An 11,304-nucleotide genomic window follows, 5' to 3' on the forward strand; every position below is an offset into this window, starting at 1 on the left:
ATTCTAAATAAGAAAAGGAATCATAGCTGAGATAAATCTTTAAACGGTCAGTCCATGACCAAAGACTCAGCAAAAGCTTCCAAACCCTTCTATGTGAGGGCCCAATTAAATGATTGGCCAAAGTACGCCCCACTCCACCCCCAGTCTGTGGTTAGGATGAAGGCTGATAAGTTTCTTCTTTCAGTTAAATTGATAAGCGCTAAACATAGAAAAGGGAGTACTCAGTCTACCCCAGGGAGACGATATCCCCTTCACAGGGATAACTCATCTGAGCCCCCATTTCAGAAACTGTATGGCCACGAGGGCACAGGAGATATGGCCACCCTGAAACAGCTCAGCAACCAGGAAAAATGATGCCAAAGCACATCAAGCAGGGAAAACACTGTCACATTGGTCCGGTGGTGTCTGTTCATGGGCCAGGCGGTGATCAGCAGTGAAGAGGGAGACAAGAATTTGAGGCATGTGGATGGGAGCTCCTGAGCCACTGGCACCAGGCTGGCAAGGCAGGGAACAGCACCAGGGGGGCTGCTCATGGGGCAGGCCTTTGTTACCAGTCGGAATGTAGGTGAGGCCATGATCCCATGGAAGGAGCTGAGTGATGTGCCCCCCTCCAAGTTATCTTAGTGTTCTTCTAGCAGAAACAAAAATCTAGAACATTCCAGATGGTAGAAAATAAGATCATCCGGACTCATTGTCCCCCTGTTCCACAGTGGAAAACAGATTTCCAGGATAACACTGAGAAACCCAGTGAGACCCTCCTTCCCTCATTAAACTAATCCTGGTGGTCAGGGTGATGATAGGATCTTACTAGCTTGGCCGGTCCTTGTACCCACACAGGGGCAAGGGGAGGGGAGCCCCCAGACCACGGATGCAGAGCAGGATTGCTAAGGGACAGAGGACAGGTGATTCTCCAAAGAAAAAGATGCAAGGATGAGGGGAAAATAAATAAAACATGTCCAGTATAATACAGTTGATAGGTTTTCATGTGGAAGAGTGATGTGATTTGAAATATTCATTTGTAGGAGGCATTACTCGTCCCAATTGCAGAGATTTTTATTCAATCTAAGGAAACACTTTTTAAAAAAAATAAAATAGAACTGCTCAAAAGGAGAAGACAAAAACGAAATGCCCTTCTTCATAACGTGGAGAGCATAGTTATTCGTTTGAGATGCTGAGGGGGAATTCTGGCTTCAGATGGGAGGGTGAATCGGATGATGTGCAAAGTCAAGTTCCCACAGACATCAAAATCCTAGGATTGATTCCAGGATTCCGTTGTGTTGTTCAAAGAGATGAAGAGAGCACATAATCAGAAATATACACATGGAGGCCACAATATGCAAGATTTGGCTGCTACAAATGTTCTTTTCCTTTCTTACCTTTTTTTTTTTTTTTTCAGAATAGGATTGAATCCTCACGGTGTGGAGCTGACGGCGGCCCACTGTGGGCTTGGCATTGTGGGGACCACTGTGGGTTCCCTCTCGAGGGCCCGAACACAATACCTTTCCTGTAGAATGGAGCCTTTCCATGGGTGGTTTTGGTTTCTCTGCTCTTGAAAATGTACGGTGCTCCTCACACTTCACTGTGGGTGATATTGGAGCCCAGGAATCACGGTCACCACCCTGTCCCCACGGGACAGCCTCGGCCTGGCAGGAGCTGTGCCGGTTCTGGGAGGTAGGCATCCAATAAATGAGGTTGGACTGACTCATGAACAGGTCAGTTATTCTTCAGCTACTGGTTTCAGGCTCTAACAAAGTAAGTAGCTACTTGATAAAGACCTGAATGCTGTTGATGGGGCTTTATAGAATTTTTTAAAAGAGTTTATTTCTTTATTTGAGAGAGAGACAGAGAGGTAGGTGGAGGAGCAGAGGGAAAGGGAGAAGCAGACTCCCCACTGAGCAGGGAGCCCACCATGGGGCTCCATCCCAGGACCCCGGGATCATGACCTGGGCCAAAGGCAGATGCTTAACTGACTGAGCCACCCAGGTGCCCTGCTTCATAGGATTTTAAAATCATTCCTTTACATGATGTTTCATGATTAAAGTAAATAACAAAAATCTTTGACCCAATCTTCTAGGAAAAGCAATTCCGTTCAATGTAGTTACCAGACTAAAACCAATTTCCTGATTTCTTTTCCAGGAAAATCTGTTGTACTAACTTTGTCTATACTTTTTGAAACTAGTTAGTATTAAACTTATTCTCACATTAGAATTTTATTGCTTCTCTATGCTATACTGCATCCCCTATTTCATACTTCACCCTTATACCATACTGCACCCACATATCATAATGCACCCCATACCATACTGCACTCCCATATCCTCCTGCATCACCATAACCCACTGCACCCTCATATTATACTGTACCCACATACCATACTGCACCCACATATCACACTGCAGCCTCATACTGTACCCCTATATCATACTGTACCCCATACCATACTGAACCCCACATATCACACTGCACCCCCATATCCTATTGTACCCCAGGCCTTCCATACCCCATACCATACTGCATCCCCATATCCTACTATGCCCCTATACCATACTGTACCCCCATTTCATACTGTACCCCCATTTCATACTGCCCCCTGAGTAAAGCACTGATTTTCCCCTTTTCTATGCCATTCCCCACCTGCCGCTAGTTGAGCACTTGCCTCAATTAAATGTCTTCACCATGGGAATGGCTGACCTTTTACAAAGTATTTATTAAATGAACAAGCAGGCTCTTGTCCCCCAAGGCTAACTGGAAATAGCTGAACTTTAAATTTTCTTTATTGAGAATTTCAAAGATTCCTCTCTCCAAAGCTACTTACACAATGTTTCCTACCTTCCTCTGTATTTGTTCCAGGAGGGGCTTTAGGGTGAAGTTCAGTTATTAAAAGAATCAAAGTAAACTTTATTTACATGCTGTCATCTTTTTAGATCATTTGTATCAAAGAGTAAAGAGTTTTTTTTTTTTTAAGGGAAGATGTGTAATGTTTTCACATGAGTGCCCATGTCCCAATATTCCAACCTTCTAACTTTACTTGGATTTTGTTTAATATCACAGTTTCCAAACATGATTCTCTTTTGTTTTCCTTTGGTTGTTCCTCCTCATAAAGAAAAACCTCTGATATTTACGAGAGGATTAGGCTGTTTGCTCAGTGGCCCTGCTCCTATTCCTTACTCCTAAGGCCAAGATAAAATAAAAATTTGAAGCGGTTGCATTTTGGTGTCTGGAACTTCTGTGTGGAGTCCCCATCTGTCCTGTCATGCTGTCCATCCACCTCGGGCTCAGTGCCCTCTGCCTTCTTTCACCACCTGTTGGCAGCATGTGGCCTTTTTGGAAATCATGATTAATTGTACAGTAGACATCACTAATAATTTTGAGGGTTAGTCCCCACCACTCCTTGTATCTAACTAAAGACAATTCATCCACAGTAGTCACAGAGATGGTAACTGGGGGAGCACACAGGTGCCCTCAAGACCTTGACCTGCAGGCACTGAAACCTTTCCCCGAGAGCCACAGTCCCACTGGAGCAACCGCAGCTGCACCTCCCCACCTGCGCCACACTCGTGTCTTGTGCAACACTTCCAACCACAGAAACTAGACCTGAAGCTACACCTGTGCTCCAAGGGGGACTGAAGAAGATGGGCTGCTTTTGTAGGGTTACATTTTCATTTTGAAAAGGTGGGACTTACAAAGTGGGAACTTGCAAAATGTAGAAATAGTTCTCCGCCATGAGTGACCGATTCCATTCCAGATCAGAGTCCAGGAGACTTCTTCAAATGAAGGTTATGGAACTTACCCAAGGACACATAACCAGGAAGGGACAATCTGGGAATCAAGGCTGTCCTAACCACTGTGCAAGACTGCTCCCCAGGACATGGGGCTGTTTGGAGTTGCAGGGAGGTCCATTGACACCAGCTCTTTTTGGGTTCTCAGACCTAATATATTTTTTTAAAGATTATTTATTTATTTATTTATTTATTTATTTATTTATTTATTGGTTTATTTATTTGAGAGAGAGTGTGTGCATGTACAAGCACAAGGCAGAGAGTGGTGGAGGGAGAGGGAGAGGGATGATCTCAAGCAGACTGACTGTGGAGCTCAGAACCCAGCATCAGGCTTGGTCTCAGACCCTGAGATATGACCTGAGCCAAAACCAAGAGTTAGTCACTTAATGCACTGCCGCACCCAGGCACCCCCCAGACCTAATTTTAAATTGGGGAGTGGTCCCTCACACACAGTTCTCCGTCACCCTCCTGGTGAGACTTCAACTCAGTTCTGACGTGAACTACCGGAGACGGCATCAGGCTCCAAAGGGGAGGGCTTGGTCCTATGAGACTCCCCCAGGCCTGGCTGTGGATGCCAGTTGCACGCCCCAGGCTGTCACCTGCTCCAGATCAGAGGTTCCAACGACCTTCTCCTTAGGTTCCTTTGATTTGCTGGAGCGGCTCACAGAATACAGGGAAACACTTACCAGTCTATTAGGGATATGGTAAAGGATATGAATCAGCAACCAAATGAAGAGATCCATAAGTTGAGTCATAGTGAAAGGGTGGGGAGTTTCCATGTCCTCTGCAGACCACAGCTGTCTCCAATCTCCACATGTTCACCAACCAGGAAGCTCCCCAAACCCAGTCAGTTTTGGTTCTTATGGAGGCTTCACTCCAGAGACATGATTAACAAAGTCATTGTCCATCAGCTGATCCAACCACCAACCCCTCTCCCCCTGCCCCTGAGGTCAGGACCTGGGGGTTTGAGGGGTTTGTGGTCTGGGGGTGGGGCTGAAAGTTCCAAGCCCTCAATCACATGTTTGGTCCTCTTGGTCCTCCCTTGGGTACAGTCAAAAGCCACCTTTGTTAGTAACAAGACACCCATGTCATTCTTATGACTCTGGCATTCTGTGGATGATGACCAAATATATCTGAGAAATATACTTTGGCCATCTGAATAAGTAAATATATATTTATTATACATCATTATATTACAAGAAGGAAGAAGGTCGATAGATCACTATGCAAGATAAATTGGCCAATAGAATAGAAGGCCCAGAAGTAATGCCACACATTGACACAGTTGTGAACTCTCAGTATAGAAGACAGGGCACTGCAGATGGATGGAGAAAGAACGCTCTTTACATTAACTGGAGTGGGGGCAACTAAGTATCCTTATAGGGAAAGTTAAAGACCCTAACATGACACCATTCTCAAATCAGTTTCAACTAAATTTAGGCCCCAATCTGAAAGTTAAAACTACAAACATTTTAGGAAACAGTAGAGGAGATTATTACAGAAAATAATACAGAAAAAATCATGTCTTCAAGGTATCTTAAAAAAATTTTAGACAAGATACAAAAACATTAACAGTAAAAGAAAAGTTATCCTAGAGAAACTTTTGCATGTTTTCTATTCTAGAACAAATATATATATATATATAAATTATATATATATAAATATATATATATAAATTATATATTCTAGAACAAATATATGTTCTAGAATATATAATTTATACCAATCAGTGAAAAAAGTACAGGCATTAGGAAAAAAATGTGCAGATAGTTGATCCAGCATAAGGGAAGAAATGCACAGGGCCATTAATATACAAATGTTGCTCAATGTCATTAGTAGTCAGAGAAAAGCAAATTAAAATACAACAGGACACTGTTTTACTCCTACCCAGTGGGCCAAAGTTAAAATGTCTGAAAGCAGAGCCTATGGAGGAAGCAATCTTCATATGCTGCTGGAAGGGGCATAAATTGGTACAACCACCATGGAAACAGGTTGGCATTATATATTTAGGTAAAATATAGACATACCTTATGACCCAGCAACTTCACTATGGGTGTGTACCTTGGCAGATAGTTTGGCACACATGTGCATCCTGTTTAAAAATGCTTGTATCAGTATTGTCCTCAAAAACGCAAAGCCAGAAACGGCCCACCCGTAGAATGGAAAAAGAAATGTGGTCTGTCCCTGTTATGAAATAGCATGGAGCAATGTAAAATGAATGAACCAAAGCTACCCCAAACACCAGGGACCAATTTCACACACACACAGTGTGGAGATGGAAAAGGAGACACAAAAGAGTTACAGAGAGATAGATGCCCTTTTATTCCATTACATCAGAATCAAAGCGAGCCAGAGTCAAGTGCGATGCTCAGGGATGCATCAAAGGTGGATGCCTATATGGGAAAGCAAGGAAATAATTCTCACCACTATTGGGGTGGTGATTCCCCTCCATCGAGGAGAGATGCTTGGGGACTTTGTGATGTTTTCTGACTAACTGGTCTGGTTTTTGAACAAGGAGTGGTATTTGGATGTGCCCCCTCATGATTATTCATTATAATATATACACAACTTTGGTAATTTTCTGCATGATTTTTTCACATGCAAAAATGTAAAAAGCTGAAGAGAAGGAACATGTTCATCAAGAGGAATGGCCCCCACAAAGGAAAATCCGTGTTAAGGACCAACGTTGGCAGTGAGACATCAAAGCTCAGGCGAGCATCTCTGCAAACAGCTCATTTGTTGTAATGATTGCGATGCAGTTGCCAATTTGGAGAGCCACGGATCCATAAAGAAAGATATGCTACATCTCCTCTTTTTATGTCCATTTGTGAGCATATTCATTTATTCATTTCTTTCATTCAACAAAATATTGATTGACACTTACCACTATGTCAGATACTAGAATTATTATACCAAACAGGACAAATATAGCCAAGGTTCTCAAGACACTCATAGTCTGGTGAGAAGATAGAACTAAAGAGGCAATTTCATTGTTTTCAAAAGATACAATGCATTTAAAGTGCTTTTCTCTTGGTGTCTGGCCCAGAGTGGGCCCTCAAGGGTAGCTCCTACTTATTATTTTGTAAAGTTCTCATTTTAGGCTAATTGCAAGGTCACTAAGGAACTTTGTGATAGTTCAACTTGGTGTACAATTTGCCTGTTAAAGGAATGTACTAGTAACGTCAACACAATTACAGAGATCTCTTGGCAGTCATATTTTTAATCAGTTAACAATTAGGATTCAGACATTAAATATGTTCTCTGTGAGCTTGGTCAGTGGGAGCTAGTGCCACACCTAGACGTGATGAACCCCAAGAACCGAGGCTCTAGTTTCTGAGGCTACCGGTCATTCAATATGGTAGGTGGCCTTTGGCCTTCCCGTTGCTGCTTCCTCCCTTCTCATTTAGGGCTCCTTTCAGATCTCTTTAGCCCCCCTTGGAGTCCTATTCAAGCCTGGCCACCTCCCTGGCCTTCCCCATCTTCTGGCGGCTTCAACACCTCCTTCCTTTAACCTGCACGCCCCCTGGTGGCTACCAGTTGAACCACCATGTTGCAAATATTTATTACTTTCGTCTCTCACACTAGTCTGTGAGCTGCTTTTTACTTTGTCTCTCTGATCCTTATGTACCATGCATGGCACACATCAGTTGCCAAGTATCTTTTAAAATTAATTGGTGAGTGAATGAATTAATTCCTTATATTGTTTTGACTTTAAAGACGTTGGGAAATTGAGTCTAGATGTTGCTTCTGATCAAACTGTGTAACAAGTTTGATCTCTACCAAGATAACACAGAACAGTTTTCTGAATTGATGTTTTCCCCAAAATAGATCCACATTCCCCATAGAAGCCAATTAATTCCAGGCCTCAAGATATCTGGAAGCCCAACAGGTGTGGCCAAGTTTTGTGGGGCTGACATCTTTAGTATTCTCCTAAATTCAGAACCAGCTTTGGGGGCTGATGAGTCAGAGCCAACAAACTCCAGCTAAGGAGCTTTGAGGAGCCATCTCCAGTTCACCTCGATGATTAACGCTCTTGTTTACTGGTTCATTCTTTTTAGTTGAGTACAATGCTGAGCTGTGGAGAGCCGATAAGAGAGATGTCTGGAGTTACATTACTCTCCTGGAGGTAACAGGAATAAACACTCAGGCATTCTTTTTCAGATAATCGGTCAAAGGGAGGTCAGAAACTAGATAATAATTTCAAAGAATCTAAAAAGATCTTACAGAAGCCTGAGGACTTGTACTAAGAGCTGTAATAAAAGTTTATTCCTTACGCTGTGTTTTCACCAGCTGAGAGTAATTTAGTGTATCGCTTTGCTCACAGGTCAGCAAAGTTTTCCTGCAAAGGTTCAGATAGCAAATATCTTAGGTTTCACAAACCATATTGTTTCTGTCACAAATATATGACTCCAGGATTATAGCACAAAAGCAGTTATAAACAATATATAGATCAGTGCACATGGTTATGTTCCAATAAAACTTTATTTAAAAAGCAGGTGGCAGGCCAGACTGGCCAACAGGCCATAGTTGGCCAACTCCTGTGGTTTATTCACTAGCATATAGTTATACTTAGTTCTTTACAGAACCTAAACAAGTAACGATTTAAAGATGTAACAAAACTGCACTGACAATCCATCAGAAATCAGTTAGGATTCCCTATTACTAAAGTTATATATGTAGAATCCTTTCAGTTTAGGACAGTTTCTCAGTCTGTATTAACATTTGGATTAGATGATTCTATGTTGCAGGGTACTGCAGGATGTTTAGCAACATCTCTAGTCTCTCCCCACTAGACACCACTAGCATCCCCACCCCAAGCTGTGACAACCAAAATAATTGCCAAATATCCCTTGGGAAGCAAAATTGCCCTGGTTGAGAACCACTGGTTTAGAAAGATAGACAAATGCTATCTACTCCAAATGGCAGGCTCAATGCGTCAAAACCAACATCACACGGCAAACTGTGCTAATGTTGTTATTGTTGTTGCTGTTGTAATTGTTGTGTTTTAAAGATTTTATTTATTTATTTATTTATTTATTTATTTGAGACACAGAGAGAGAGGCAGAGACACAGGCAGGGGGAGAAGCAGGCTCCCCAGAGGGAGCCCGGTGCAGGACTCCATCCCAGGACCCCAGGATCACGCCCGGAGCCAAAGGCAGACACTCAACCACTGAGCCACCCAGGCTCACCTGCCCCAATATTTTTAATGTTAATTGTGAAAAGAAAAACTTCTCATCCTTCAAGAACTGTTCCGAGGCCTAGGTGGCTCAGTCAGCTAGGCATCCGACTCTTGATCTCCACACAGGTCTTGATCTTAGGGTCAGGAGTTCAAGCCCTGCATTGGGCTCCTCACTGGGTGTGGAGCCTACTTTAAAAAAAAAAATTAAAAATAAAAAAAAAAAGAACCATTCTAAGTATGTCCTCTGGCGTGATGCTCTCTAGATGTGCTGCTTCCCCTTCTATAGAACAAATTCTGCTGGAAACCTGAACCATAACACGGCTCTTCTGGAAACAGTCTTAGCCAAGAAGGGCACCTCTTTCATCGCCAAGAGAGAGTCCCAGAGTCCCTAAGGGTCAAGCCTGAGGTACTGTCTGGGGACAGGCAAAATTCCCATTGTATTACAGAGGCTTCCACAGCCTCTAGGTAGGGTGACACCTGCTAACAAGGCCTTGTGAACGATAATGGTATGAGCGATCTGGAAAGAATATAAGTAGAACATAGACTATAAACCACGTCAGTAGAACATAGATTACTCAGCACTAGTTGTTTATGGATCTCTCCTGGGCTGTCAGTCAGGGGGATGAGGCTCGGAGGAGCCCACCTTCACAGCTCATGCTGCTTCAGGTGATTGGCTGAGGGAGGGTGCCAAGAGCTGTGAGGCAGGCCGCCCTTCAGGTCTTTCACTAGAGGACAGGCTCCCAGGACACACATGCCACATGTGCCCATATTCTGCACACAGATCCTCATGAATGTGCATTATAACCTGTAAATGTGCACAAATGTAAAATACTGATGTGACGAAACCACAGAAGCCCTCTGTGCCCTCACTCCATCCTAGATGCTGGGACTCGAATGCGGGTCTTGATGGAACCCTCTGTGGCCATATTTCCGATAGTTGAGCCCCTGCCTTATTTCCTTGGACCTTCAGTCCTATCTTTGCTGCAAGCCAAGCCACCCACCACATTCCTGTGTGACTAGACCCTGAATCTGCCCAGGTCTTTCCCCGCCTGGGCTCCCTATGCCTAGACATACGTGAAAAGCACACCTGTTAGAAAATTGCCTATCTCTGTGAGCACTCCTTCCTGGTCTCCTCGGGGCCCTCCCCTGCGGCCCCCGGTCATGCCTTTCTCTCAGTGCCCACAGGCAAGGCCCTGCTAACCCCACAAAACATTGCCTTTGTTGGGAAAGCACTCTTGGTTTGAACTGTTTTCTGCCTCAGAAGAACTAAAGTTGATCTGTGAAGGGGAATAAGGCAGAAGGACCTGTCCTGGGTTTTCCACCAGAGTACTTGAGACTTGGGGAAGCACCAGTGGAGCTATGTGGAGAGGACGTCCTTCCTTCTGTCTAAAGCAGAACACTTCAGCGTTAGGGGGTGCTGCTCCAGGAGGCACAGGGTAGGAGAGCGTCAGCGACAGAAGCACCAGCAGTAGAAACTACTAAGAGAGGTCATGGTCCTACATCACTCTCTCTTATTCTTTCATGGAAAATTCAGCTTCTATCTGAAAGTTCTCTAAGTGGGGTTCCCAACCAGCACTTGGCATCACCAGGGAACTTGTCAGAAGCATGCATTTTTGGACCTTTCTCCAGACCTCCTGAATCAGAATCAGAAACTCTTATAGAGGGGCCCAGCAAACCATGTTCTTTTTTTTTTTTTTTAAGATTTTATTTATTTATTCATGACAGACACACAGAGAGAGGCAGAGACACAGGCAGAGGGACAAGCAGGCACCATGCAGGGATCCCAATGCCAGATTCAATCCCAGAACCTCAGGATCACAACCTGAGCCAAAGGCAGACACTCAAAACCCCTGAGCCACCCAGGTGCTCTGCAAACCATGTTTAATAAGCCTATCAGGAGATTCTGGTGCATGAGCAAGTTTGAGAACCAGTAGTTTGAGCAGTTCCCAAGCCCAGTTGTAGAGTATATTACCTTGGGATCTGAGAAATATCTCTTGACAGCCTCCTGAAACACCTGGATCTCCTCATAGAGAGCACAGGGTCAGCCAAACACCCTGGAAGGCCATTTGGTTGAGCCACAAGCTCCTGCCTCACTACTTGAAACCCAAGTAAATGTGGAGTCTGGTTTAATGGCCGAGAGCCACTTGCACAAACCCTGAGCCCCTCGTCCTCTCTACCCTGACTTCAGCTACTTCAAGGAGAAGATGATTGGAGGTGGGGACAAGACCTTGGCACTACCCAAGGCCAAGGGGCACTACCCAGACCCATGGGGAAAAGAGGCACAGGATTCAGCTAAGAGAGTTTGGGGAGTGTTCACAGTGGGGAGAAATAATAACAGGACATCAT

The sequence above is a fragment of the Canis lupus genome, chromosome 11, assembly GCF_048164855.1.
Source record: "Canis lupus baileyi chromosome 11, mCanLup2.hap1, whole genome shotgun sequence".
Taxonomy (NCBI): Eukaryota; Metazoa; Chordata; class Mammalia; order Carnivora; family Canidae; genus Canis; species Canis lupus.